Below are 12,698 nucleotides of genomic sequence, written 5' to 3' on the forward strand. Positions count from 1 at the left end.
ATCCAATGGAGTGTCAGAGTTGGTGAGAACATATCTCCACATCAAATGCCGTTTCACATCATGAGCACTACAGAAGCAAATTCGATGCACAACTAAATTGTCTATTAATAAATCACAATGAGTGCATTGTCGTATATAGTCCCTTTCAGTTGTTAGGCTAATAATATTCATCATTTGTTTACAAATGAATCCAATATTATTGCCTTTGTCGGCCAGCAACCAAAGATATGCTGGTTTATTGTCGCATAAAAGTTTGGACATTAACTCTCCAACATCATCACGCGAGCACAAGGACATCAACTGTCGCCGTTGCTCAGCATAGATTACATGTTTGTTCAATATGGTCTTCAAACATGATTTCGACGGGAATGTACCAAAGTATATATAATCACTAATATAATTTATGAGATTATACTTCTGTAAGAGTCTATATATTTCAGGTATGAATCCAAGGCTTTGTTGGTCATAATTAATGAATCTCACCAACCTATGATTGAAAACTGTTTTAGCGAGATACTCATTTGGTAAGCGGCATAGCTGTCCTAGGAACTGTAATTTCCTCTTGTCAATACAAGTCTCCACTGATGTAATATCAATTGCACATAGCGCATCGTCCGTGCTTACTGTGTGCTTATAGGACTGTATAAATTTAACACAGAACATATGAGATCTCTTCAGTTTGACGATATCGTTTTTGCATATGTTTGTCCATAACTCACTGCCAAATAGTCCTTTTGGTATAACAACGCTATTGTATATAGTTCTTAGGATTATCACGTTTAGTGAATATGGGTTAAGCCCGCTGTTACAAATTTCTAAGAGTGTGCCTTGCAGTTTTCGACATGCGTCGTCGATAAGTTTTGAGGATGCGAGGAATGCATCACACAGCAGTCCAAGGTGCTTATAGCTATTACCTTCAGCTTATATTATAGTATTACCAAGTTTGAATCATCTATTCATTTTAGCACATCCACGTTTGTTAAAGACAATAACAGAACACTTAGATGCATTATATTCATAAAGCTATCTTTTAGAGTAAATGTCACATATCCTTAACATATCATTCAGTCCGTTAACAGAAAAGGAAGCTAAAATCATGTCATCTGCTACAGTGATGTTGCCAACTTTCATTCGATATAAACATATACCATGTCCACTGGCTTCTAGCTCTTTAATGAGACCGTTGATATACAGGAGGTACAAAATCGGGGAACTCCGTCTGCCTTGGCGCGTTCCTTGTAGTATATCAAAGTAGGGAGAAAATAGACCTTGGTTTTTAACACAACTTTTCACGTTTTTATACATTTCTGAGTAGGCAAGAAGTGTTGTTGGGTCTAGCTTGCACTCTGTGATCAGTTTGTACATAATGCCGTCGTGCCAAACGGTATCAAACGCTTTTCGACCATCCATGAAACACAGGTATACTTTAGAGTGACATTCACGTGCATAAAATATACTTTCACGCAATGTAAACGACGCCATCAGGCAACCGGTCTTGAAAACCTCCTTGCTACTTGTTGATTACATCCATGATTTGTTGTTTAGATCTTCGAACAGTTTGAATATTACCGATGACAAAGTGATCGCTCAATAATTATCAGGGTTGTCTTTCTTCTTATTACCTCCCTTGTGTAGTGTTATGATTGTCCCCAATTTGAGTGTGCTCGGAATATAAGCGTGACGCAACATCGCGGTAAATAAAGAAGACAACACTGGAGATATAGAGTCACACGAGTGTTTTAAGTGTTCATAATAAATGTTGTCCGGTCCTGATGCCTTCCCTGATGGACATTCTAAAATAGCCTTAAGGATTTGGTGGGGACAAACAGTCGCGTTGGGGTCAGGATGCAAACTTCGAAATTTTTGTTTAACTTCAGCGGAGACATATTCATGCCACTCTCCGTCAAATTCTGTTTTATTAATAGGCGTATATAATTTTTCAAAGTAATGGCCCTATTCTTGCGTAAGTTGTAGGCGACCACGAACTACAGAACCGTTAAAGTTTATACCCGCCCAAGGCGGTTAACATTACAACGCCGTCTCCTTACTAATTTCCAAAAGCGTTTTTGGTCGAGTTCAGCTGCATTGTCAAGTTCCATATCAAGTGTCGTTAAATATGTGTTTACAGATTTTCTGTGAAGTCTTCGAAACCGCCGTTTGGCGTTTTTATAGTCAGCATTTATAGTCAGCACAGTATTTGTTATTACAACTTCTAGGCGTCCTTCACTACACCACTTGACACGCAATGAGGTCATCGTACTGTTTAAATCTGATAGTTCTTGATTCCAGTACCGCTTTAAATGAGGAACAAACTTTTTTCTCGGAAGAGATATTAATGAATATTCATTAAGTTTGTTCCTAATTATATCATATGCATTGTCTATAGAGTCTACTCCCAACTCGCTGTGTATTATATTATTTAGCTCAGTATCATCTTGCAGCAAAGTATTATTTTCTGAGATATGTTCCTGGCGTGTTTTGTTCCAGTTGATCTGTAAATTAACATCAGCATTTGTATAATTGCTTTCAGAAATAGTTTCTCCTAACTTGAGCGTGCATAATACAGGCCTGTGTCTAGAAGTATTTAAACAATTATCGTCAATCATTTCACAATGTGTACAAGTATATACAATTTCTGCAGGTATACAAATAAAATCAATCAAAGTTTGACAACTATCATCATAAGACACATAAGAATGACTAGCTCCTGTACATAACGGAAGTGTGTTGAGTGCTACCATATTAGTAGTGCTACCATATTAGTATCACAGAGCAGTGAGTATAGTAATCTGTCACGTGTTACAGGGCTATCTGCAGTATATTTCGCATTAAAATCACCAAGAAACACTACTGTGCCCCACTGGGAGTAACTACACCATAAATCATACAACTTATCAATATAATCCCTAAATATCAGACTTGTGTGGTTCGAACAAGGCAGAAACACTTGTATAAAGTACATATATTGCAAAGGTGATAATTGAAGCTGAACACCAATCAGTCTGTCATCATCAATTGGTAACGGTGACACTAAATGATCTAGTTGTCTATGCCATAATAGAGCTACTCCACCTTTACCTGCCCCTTTGGCAGATGTAATGCATAAGTCTTTATCACATTTAGCATACACATTGTAATTCATACTTAATGCATTTAAAAAATGTAAATTGTGTGGGTACAGCCACATGTTCTGAGAGGACGCAAATGTGTACATTCTTTTCAATCAGCACATATCCGACAGGTAACTGGAACTTGAGAATATACCAGTTACATTCCAAGTCATAACATTAAACATAATCAAACAATTGTTTAGCAAAACAATACCATACAATAACCACGCAAAGTTAACATTCATCATTATATGTATTATGTTTAAACTAGCATTTCAAGCAACACTCTTTTAGAATACAACCCATTAGGTTTCTCGTGATTCTGCAGGGGAGTTTTCCAAGTCTGCTGACTAGTGTCTATATTGCCACTGGTAGCCGCTAGCTGAAATCTGGGCTGCTGCTGTTGTCACAGACCTCCACGCTGCTGCACATTGTCCTGTCGTGGCGACTGCCGATCCTGCCGACCAGCATTTGTGTTGCCACACATCCGTTGAAATCTTGGTGGCTGGCGCTGTTGTCGTATCTCAAAGCGTGACAGCCAGGGTTTGCACATAACAAATGGCGGCCAGAACCCTTCTTCGAGTACGAGGTTCGCATACTGGTCCACCTGGAGATTTAGACAAATAATACATCTAGCACTTCTGTAGCTTTGCAGTCACTTTGAGTAGAGGCCGGCAATGGGGGCGCAGAGACATGGGCAGCAGGTGTAATGATCGCCGCCCCAATAGAATGGTGTTCAACGCCACTGGCATCAGGGATGATCCGATACATTGTTTCTGATCCACGCTCAGAAGAATAATCTGCCGCTCCATCGCTATATAAGCGTTTCAGCTGGTCAGGGCATGCCCTTATTGTGCTACCAGACGATGAATCCGTTGTCCTAGTGAAATCTGAAAGATGACGGTAAGTTGTCCCAACGTCTGCATAGAAATTTCTTTGTAAATTGTCAACTATCATCACTCCAGAATTCATAAATTTTTCGACATTCGCAACTCTTTGGTCAATATGGTCAATCTGCACTTTTAATTGAATCAAACCATTTTGTACACATGGTATGATCAATTTGATCTCTTGTACAGTGTTCCGAAGAGCTTTACTGTAATTGTTTAGTCACCTTTGAAATTATTCACTGCTTTCAAAGTAGGGAAAATCCTCATTCGATTTCAGAGATATGAAAAGCATTTCCCTCGTAGACTCTAGCTCTACCTCACTGGAAGCATAGTCTCTGACTATTTGAGACACAAACCTTGGGTTTATTCATAACTATTATTGAGACCTTTAAGCACTGTCAACTGGCCAAATTTCAACCAGATAGCTATATTATTCCAAATTCCAAATGTCACTGGTATACGTTACATTCCCGAAATAAGAAAAAAAAAGCTATCTATAGAAAGATAATTATGTTTCAAACATCAGAGGAAGGCTCCTAAAAAGATAAATTGCCTGTGCTGATACAGCATTCACAAGCTATCAAAGGAATCCTCCAAGATGACGATTAACCACAAGAACAGTACCCCTTAAAATAAATAAAGTGATATTCCATAAGTGGCTCTATCAATTAATGTTTGTCACACTTTTGCCTTGAGTGTAAATGTTAAAATGTCAAAACTATTTAAGAAAATAATGTATTAGTAATTTATATTATGTATTATTAGATTTACCATAACATACTCAAACATCAATATTCTTCGGTTAAGCACTGTCAACTGGCCAAATTTCAACCAGATAGCTGAATAATTCCAAAATCCAAATGTCACTGGTATACGTTACATTCCCGAAATAAGAAAAAAAAAGCTATCTATACAAAGATAATTATGTTTCAAACATCAGAGGAAGGCTCCTAAAGAGATAACTCGGCTGTGCAGATAACTGCATCCACAAGCTCTCAAAGGAGTCCTCCAAGATGAGGATTAACCAAAAGATCAGCAGCCCCTTAAATAAACAAAGTGATATTCCTTCAGTGGCTCTAGCAATTAATATGTGCAATACCCTTTGGGTTCATGGAAACGAGCTGGTCCTGTCAATTATTGCAAACAAAATAATTGCCCTGAGATTCATTGCAGAAGAAAACCTTCTTTAGTGCCAATCTGGTGTACAGTCCCTTTAATGAAACCAACTCACTTTTATTTCTTTTGCCATGAGTGTAAATGTTAAAATGTCAAAACTATATAAGAAAATAATGTATAATTAATTTATATTATGTATTATTAGATTTACAATTTCATACTCAAACATCAATATTCTTCGGTTAAGCACTGTCAACTGGCCAAATTTCAACCAGATAGTTATACAACTCCAAAATCCAAATGTCACTGGTATACGTTACATTCCCGAAATAAGAAAAAAAAAACGCTATCTATAGAAAGATAATTATGTTTCAAACATCAGAGGAAGGCTCCTAAAGAGATAACTCGGCTGTGCAGATAACTGCATCCACAAGCTCTCAAAGGAGTCCTCCAAGATGAGGATTAACCAAAAGATCAGCAGCCCCTTAAATAAACAAAGTGATATTCCATCAGTGGCTCTAGCAATTAATATGTGCAATACCCTTTGGGTTCATTCAAATAGGCTGGTCCTGTCAATTATTGCAAACAAAATAATTGCCCTGAGATTAGTTGCAGAAGAAAACTTCTTTAGTACCAATCTGGTGTACAGTCCCTTTAATGAAACCGACTCACTTTTTATTTCTTTTGCCATGAGTGTAAATGTTAAAATGTCAAAACTATATAAGAAAATAATGTATTATTAATTTATATTATGTATTATTAGATTTACCATAACATACTCAAACATCAATATTTTTCCGTTAAGCACTGTCAACTGGCCAAATTTCAACCAGATAGCTGTATATTTCCAAAATCCAAATGTCACTGGTATACGTTACATTCCCAAAATAAGAAAACAAACGCTATCTATAGAAAGATAATTATGTTTCAAACATCAGAGGAAGGCTCCTAAAGAGATAACTCGGCTGTGCAGATAACTGCATCCACAAGCTCTCAAAGGAGTCCTCCAAGATGAGGATTAACCAAAAGATCAGCAGCCCCTTAAATAAACAAAGTGATATTCCATCAGTGGCTCTAGCAATTAATATGTGCAATACCCTTTGGGTCCATTCAAATAAGCTGGTCCTGTCAATTATTGCAAACAAAATAATTGCCCTGAAATTCGTTGCAGAAGAAAACTTCTTTAGTAACAATCTGGTGTACAGTCCCTTTTATGAAACCGACTCACTTTTTATTTCTTTTGCCATGAGTGTAAATGTTAAAATGTCAAAACTATATAAGAAAATAATGTATAATTAATTTATATTATGTATTATTAGATTTACAATTTCATACTCAAACATCAATATTCTTCGGTTAAGCACTGTCAACTGGCCAAATTTCAACCAGATAGCTGTATAACTCCAAAATCCAAATGTCACTGGTATACGTTACATTCCCGAAATAAGAAAAAAAACGCTATCTATAGAAAGATAATTATGTTTCAAACATCAGAGGAAGGCTCCTAAAGGGATAACTCGGCTGTGCAGATAACTGCATCCACAAGCTCTCAAAGGAGTCCTCCAAGATGAGGATTAACCAAACATCAGCAGCCCCTTAAATAAACAAAGTGATATTCCATCAGTGGCTCTAGCAATTAATATGTGCAATACCCTTTGGATTCATGGAAATGAGCTGGTCCTGTCAATTATTGCAAACAAAATAATTGCCCTGAGATTCGTTGCAGAAGAAAACTTCTTTAGTGCCAATCTGGTGTACAGTCCCTTTAATGAAACCAACTCACTTTTTATTTCTTTTGCCTTGAGTGTAAATGTTAAAATGTCAAAACTATATAAGAAAATAATGTATTATAAATTTATATTATGTATTATTAGATTTACCATAACATACTCAAACATCCATATTTTTCAGTTAAGCACTGTCAACTGGCCAAATTTCAACCAGATAGCTGTATAACTCCAAAATCCAAATGTCACTGGTATACGTTACATTCCCGAAATAAGAAAAAAAACGTGATCTATAGAAAGATAATTATGTTTCAAACATCAGAGGAAGGCTCCTAAAGGGATAACTCGGCTGTGCAGATAACTGCATCCACAAGCTCTCAAAGGAGTCCTCCAAGATGAGGATTAACCAAAAGATCAGCAGCCCCTTAAATAAACAAAGTGATATTCCATCAGTGGCTCTAGCAATTAATATGTGCAATACCCTTTGGGTCCATTCAAATAAGCTGGTCCTGTCAATTATTGCAAACAAAATAATTGCCCTCAAATTCGTTGCAGAATAAAACTTCTTTAGTAACAATCTGGTGTACAGTCCCTTTAATGAAACCGACTCACTTTTTATTTCTTTTGCCTTGAGTGTAAATGTTAAAATGTCAAAACTATATAAGAAAATAATGTATAATTAATTTAAATTATGTATTATTAGATTTACAATTTCATACTCAAACATCAATATTCTTCGGTTAAGCACTGTCAACTGGCCAAATTTCAACCAGATAGCTGTATAATTCCAAAATCCAAATGTCACTGGTATACGTTACATTCCCGAAATAAGAAAAAAAACGCTATCTATAGAAAGATAATTATGTTTCAAACATCAGAGGAAGGCTCCTAAAGGGATAACTCGGCTGTGCAGATAACTGCATCCACAAGCTCTCAAAGGATTCCTCCAAGATGAGGATTAACCAAACATCAGCAGCCCCTTAAATAAACAAAGTGATATTCCATCAGTGGCTCTAGCAATTAATATGTGCAATACCCTTTGGGTTCATGGAAATGAGCTGGTCCTGTCAATTATTGCAAACAAAATAATTGCCCTGAGATTCGTTGCAGAAGAAAAATTCTTTAGTGCCAATCTGATGTACAGTCCCTTTAATGAAACCGACTCACTTTTTATTTCTTTTGCCTTGAGTGTAAATGTTAAAATGTCAAAACTATATAAGAAAATAATGTATAATTAATTTATATTATGTATTATTAGATTTACAATTTCATACTCAAACATCAATATTCTTCGGTTAAGCACTGTCAACTGGCCAAATTTCAACCAGATAGCTGTATAATTCCAAAATTCCAAATGTCACTGGTATACGTCACATTCCCGAAATAAGAAAAAAAACGTGATCTATAGAAAGATAATTATGTTTCAAACATCAGAGGAAGGCTCCTAAAGAGATATCTCGGCTGTGCAGATAACTGCATCCACAAGCTCTCAAAGGAGTCCTCCAAGATGAGGATTAACCAAAAGATCAGGAGCCCCTTAAATTAACAAAGTGATATTCCATCAGTGGCTCTAGCAATTAATATGTGCAATACCCTTTGGGTTCATGGAAATGAGCTGGTCCTGTCAATTATTGCAAACAAAATAATTGCCCTGAGATTCGTTGCAGAAGAAAACTTCTTTAGGGCCAATCTGGTGTACAGTCCCTTTAATGAAACTGACTCACTTTTTATTTCTTTGACTTGAGCGTAAATGTTAAAATGTCAAAACTATATCAGAAAATAATGTATAATTAATTCATATCATGTACTATTAGATTAACAATTTCATACTCAAACATCAATATTCTTCGGTTAAGCACTGTCAACTGGCCAAATTTCAACCAGATAGCTGTATAATTCCAAAATCCAAATGTCACTGGTATACGTTACATTCCCGAAATAAGAAAAAAAAACGCTATCTATAGAAAGATAATTATGTTTCAAACATCATAGGAAGGCTCCTAAAGGGATAACTCGGCTGTGCAGATAACTGCATCCACAAGCTCTAAAAGGAGTCCTCCAAGATGAGGATTAACCAAAAGATCAGCAGCCCCTTAAATAAACAAAGTGATATTCCATCAGTGGCTCTAGCAATTAATATGTGCAATACCCTTTGGGTTCATTCAAATGAGCTGGTCCTGTCAATTATTGCAAACAAAATAATTGCCCTGAGATTAGTTGCAGAAGAAAACTTCTTTAGTACCAATCTGGTGTACAGTCCCTTTAATGAAACCGACTCACTTTTTATTTCTTTTGCCATGAGTGTAAATGTTAAAATGTCAAAACTATATAAGAAAATAATGTATAATTAATTTATATCATGTATTATTATATTTACCATAACATACTCAAACATCAATATTCTTCGGTTAAGCACTGTCAACTGGCCAAATTTCAACCAGATAGCTGTATAATTCCAAAATCCAAATGTCACTGGTATACGTTACATTCCCGAAATAAGAAAAAAAAACGCTATCTATAGAAAGATAATTATGTTTCAAACATCAGAGGAAGGCTCCTAAAGGGATAACTCGGCTGTGCAGATAACTGCATCCACAAGCTCTCAAAGGAGTCCTCCAAGATGAGGATTAACCAAACGATCAGCAGCCCCTTAAATAAACAAAGTGATATTCCATCAGTGGCTCTAGCAATTAATATGTGCAAAACCCTTTGGGTTCATGGAAATGAGCTGGTCCTGTCAATTATTGCAAACAAAATAATTGCCCTGAAATTCGTTGCAGAAGAAAACTTCTTTAGGGCCAATCTGGTGTACAGTCCCTTTAATGAAACTGACTCACTTTTTATTTCTTTGACTTGAGCGTAAATGTTAAAATGTCAAAACTATATCAGAAAATAATGTATAATTAATTTATATCATGTACTATTAGATTTACAATTTCATACTCAAACATCAAAATTCTTCGGTTAAGCACGGTCAACTGGCCAAATTTCAACCAGATAGCTGTATAATTCCAAAATCCAAATGTCACTGGTATACGTTACATTCCCGAAATAAGAAAAAAAACGCTATCTATAGAAAGATAATTATGTTTCAAACATCATAGGAAGGCTCCTAAAGGGATAACTCGGCTGTGCAGATAACTGCATCCACAAGCTCTCAAAGGAGTCCTCCAAGATGAGGATTAACCAAAAGATCAGCAGCCCCTTAAATAAACAAAGTGATATTCCATCAGTGGCTCTAGCAATTAATATGTGCAAAACCCTTTGGGTTCATGGAAATGAGCTGGTCCTGTCAATTATTGCAAACAAAATAATAGCCCTGAGATTCGTTGCAGAAGAAAACTTCTTAAGGGCCAATCTTGTGTACAGTCCCTTTAATGAAACCGACTCACTTTTTATTTCTTTTGCCATGAGTGTAAATGTTAAAATGTCAAAACTATATAAGAAAATAATGTATAATTAATTTATATCATGTATTATTATATTTACCATAACATACTCAAACATCAATATTCTTCGGTTAAGCACTGTCAACTGGCCAAATTTCAACCAGATAGCTGTATAATTCCAAAATCCAAATGTCACTGGTATACGTTACATTCCCGAAATAAGAAAAAAATGCTATCTATAGAAAGATAATTATGTTTCAAACATCAGAGGAAGGCTCCTAAAGGGATAACTCGGCTGTGCAGATAACTGCATCCACAAGCTCTCAAAGGAGTCCTCCAAGATGAGGATTAACCAAACGATCAGCAGCCCCTTAAATAAACAAAGTGATATTCCATCAGTGGCTCTAGCAATTAATATGTGCAAAACCCTTTGGGTTCATGGAAATGAGCTGGTCCTGTCAATTATTGCAAACAAAATAATTGCCCTAAGATTCGTTGCAGAAGAAAACCTTCTTTAGGGCCAATCTGGTGTAGAGTCCCTTTAATGAAACCGACTCACTTTTTATTTCTCTGACTTGAGCGTAAATGTTAAAATGTCAAAACTATATAAGAAAATAATGTATAATTAATTTATATTATGTACTATTAGATTTACAATTTCATACTCAAACATCAATATTCTTCGGTTAAGCACTGTCAACTGGCCAAATTTCAACCAGATAGCTGTATAATTCCAAAATCCAAATGTCACTGGTATACGTTACATTCCCAAAATAAGAAAAAAAAACGTTATCTATAGAACGATAATTATGTTTCAAACATCAGAGGAAGGCTCCTAAAGGGATAACTCGGCTGTGCAGATAACTGCATCCACAAGCTCTCAAAGGAGTCCTCCAAGATGAGGATTAACCAAACGATCAGCAGCCCCTTAAATAAACAAAGTGATATTCCATCAGTGGCTCTAGCAATTAATATGTGCAAAACCCTTTGGGTTCATGGAAATGAGCTGGTCCTGTCAATTATTGCAAACAAAATAATTGCCCTGAGATTCGTTGCAGAAGAAAAATTCTTTAGTGCCAATCTGGTGTACAGTCCCTTTAATGAAACCGACTCACTTTTTATTTCTTTTGCCTTGAGTGTAAATGTTAAAATGTCAAAACTATATAAGAAAATAATGTATAATTAATTTATATTATGTATTATTATATATACCATAACATACTCAAACATCCATATTCTTTGGTTAAGCACTGTCAACTGGCCAAATTTCAACCAGATAGCTGTATAACTCCAAAATCCAAATGTCACTGGTATACGTTACATTCCCGAAATAAGAAAAAAAACGTGATCTATAGAAAGATAATTATGTTTCAAACATCAGAGGAAGGCTCCTAAAGGGATAACTCGGCTGTGCAGATAACTGCATCCACAAGCTCTCAAAGGAGTCCTCCAAGATGAGGATTAACCAAAAGATCAGGAGCCCTTTAAATAAACAAAGTGATATTCCATCAGTGGCTCTAGCAATTAATATGTGCAATACCCTTTGGTTTCATGGAAATGAGCTGGTCCTGTCAACTATTGCAAACAAAATAATTGCCCTGAGATTCGTTGCAGAAGAAAAATTCTTTAGTGCCAATCTGGTGTACAGTCCCTTTAATGAAACCGACTCACTTTTTATTTCTTTTGCCTTGAGTGTAAATGTTAAAATGTCAAAACTATATAAGAAAATAATGTATAATTAATTTATATTATGTATTATTAGATTTACAATTTCATACTCAAACATCAATATTCTTCGGTTAAGCACTGTCAACTGGCCAAATTTCAACCAGATAGCTGTATAATTCCAAAATTCCAAATGTCACTGGTATACGTCACATTCCCGAAATAAGAAAAAAAACGTGATCTATAGAAAGATAATTATGTTTCAAACATCAGAGGAAGGCTCCTAAAGAGATATCTCGGCTGTGCAGATAACTGCATCCACAAGCTCTCAAAGGAGTCCTCCAAGATGAGGATTAACCAAAAGATCAGGAGCCCCTTAAATTAACAAAGTGATATTCCATCAGTGACTCTAGCAATTAATATGTGCAATACCCTTTGGGTTCATGGAAATGAGCTGGTCCTGTCAATTATTGCAAACAAAATAATTGCCCTGAGATTCGTTGCAGAAGAAAACTTCTTTAGGGCCAATCTGGTGTACAGTCCCTTTAATGAAACTGACTCACTTTTTATTTCTTTGACTTGAACGTAAATGTTAAAATGTCAAAACTATATCAGAAAATAATGTATAATTAATTTATATCATGTACTATTAGATTTACAATTTCATACTCAAACATCAATATTCTTCGGTTAAGCACTGTCAACTGGCCAAATTTCAACCAGATAGCTGTATAATTCCAAAATCCAAATGTCACTGGTATACGTTACATTCCCGAAATAAGAAAAAAATGCTATCTATAG

The 12,698-nt window shown here is 35.8% G+C and overlaps 1 long non-coding RNA gene across 3 annotated transcripts in view; it reads right to left on the reverse strand.

The window, feature by feature from the left end:
* Positions 1-12,698, reverse strand: part of LOC128216728 (uncharacterized) — a 28,866-nt gene that overhangs the window by 4,329 nt on the left and 11,839 nt on the right. The window lies entirely within an intron of this gene.

This window comes from Mya arenaria, chromosome 14 (genome assembly GCF_026914265.1).
Source record: "Mya arenaria isolate MELC-2E11 chromosome 14, ASM2691426v1".
Taxonomy (NCBI): Eukaryota; Metazoa; Mollusca; class Bivalvia; order Myida; family Myidae; genus Mya; species Mya arenaria.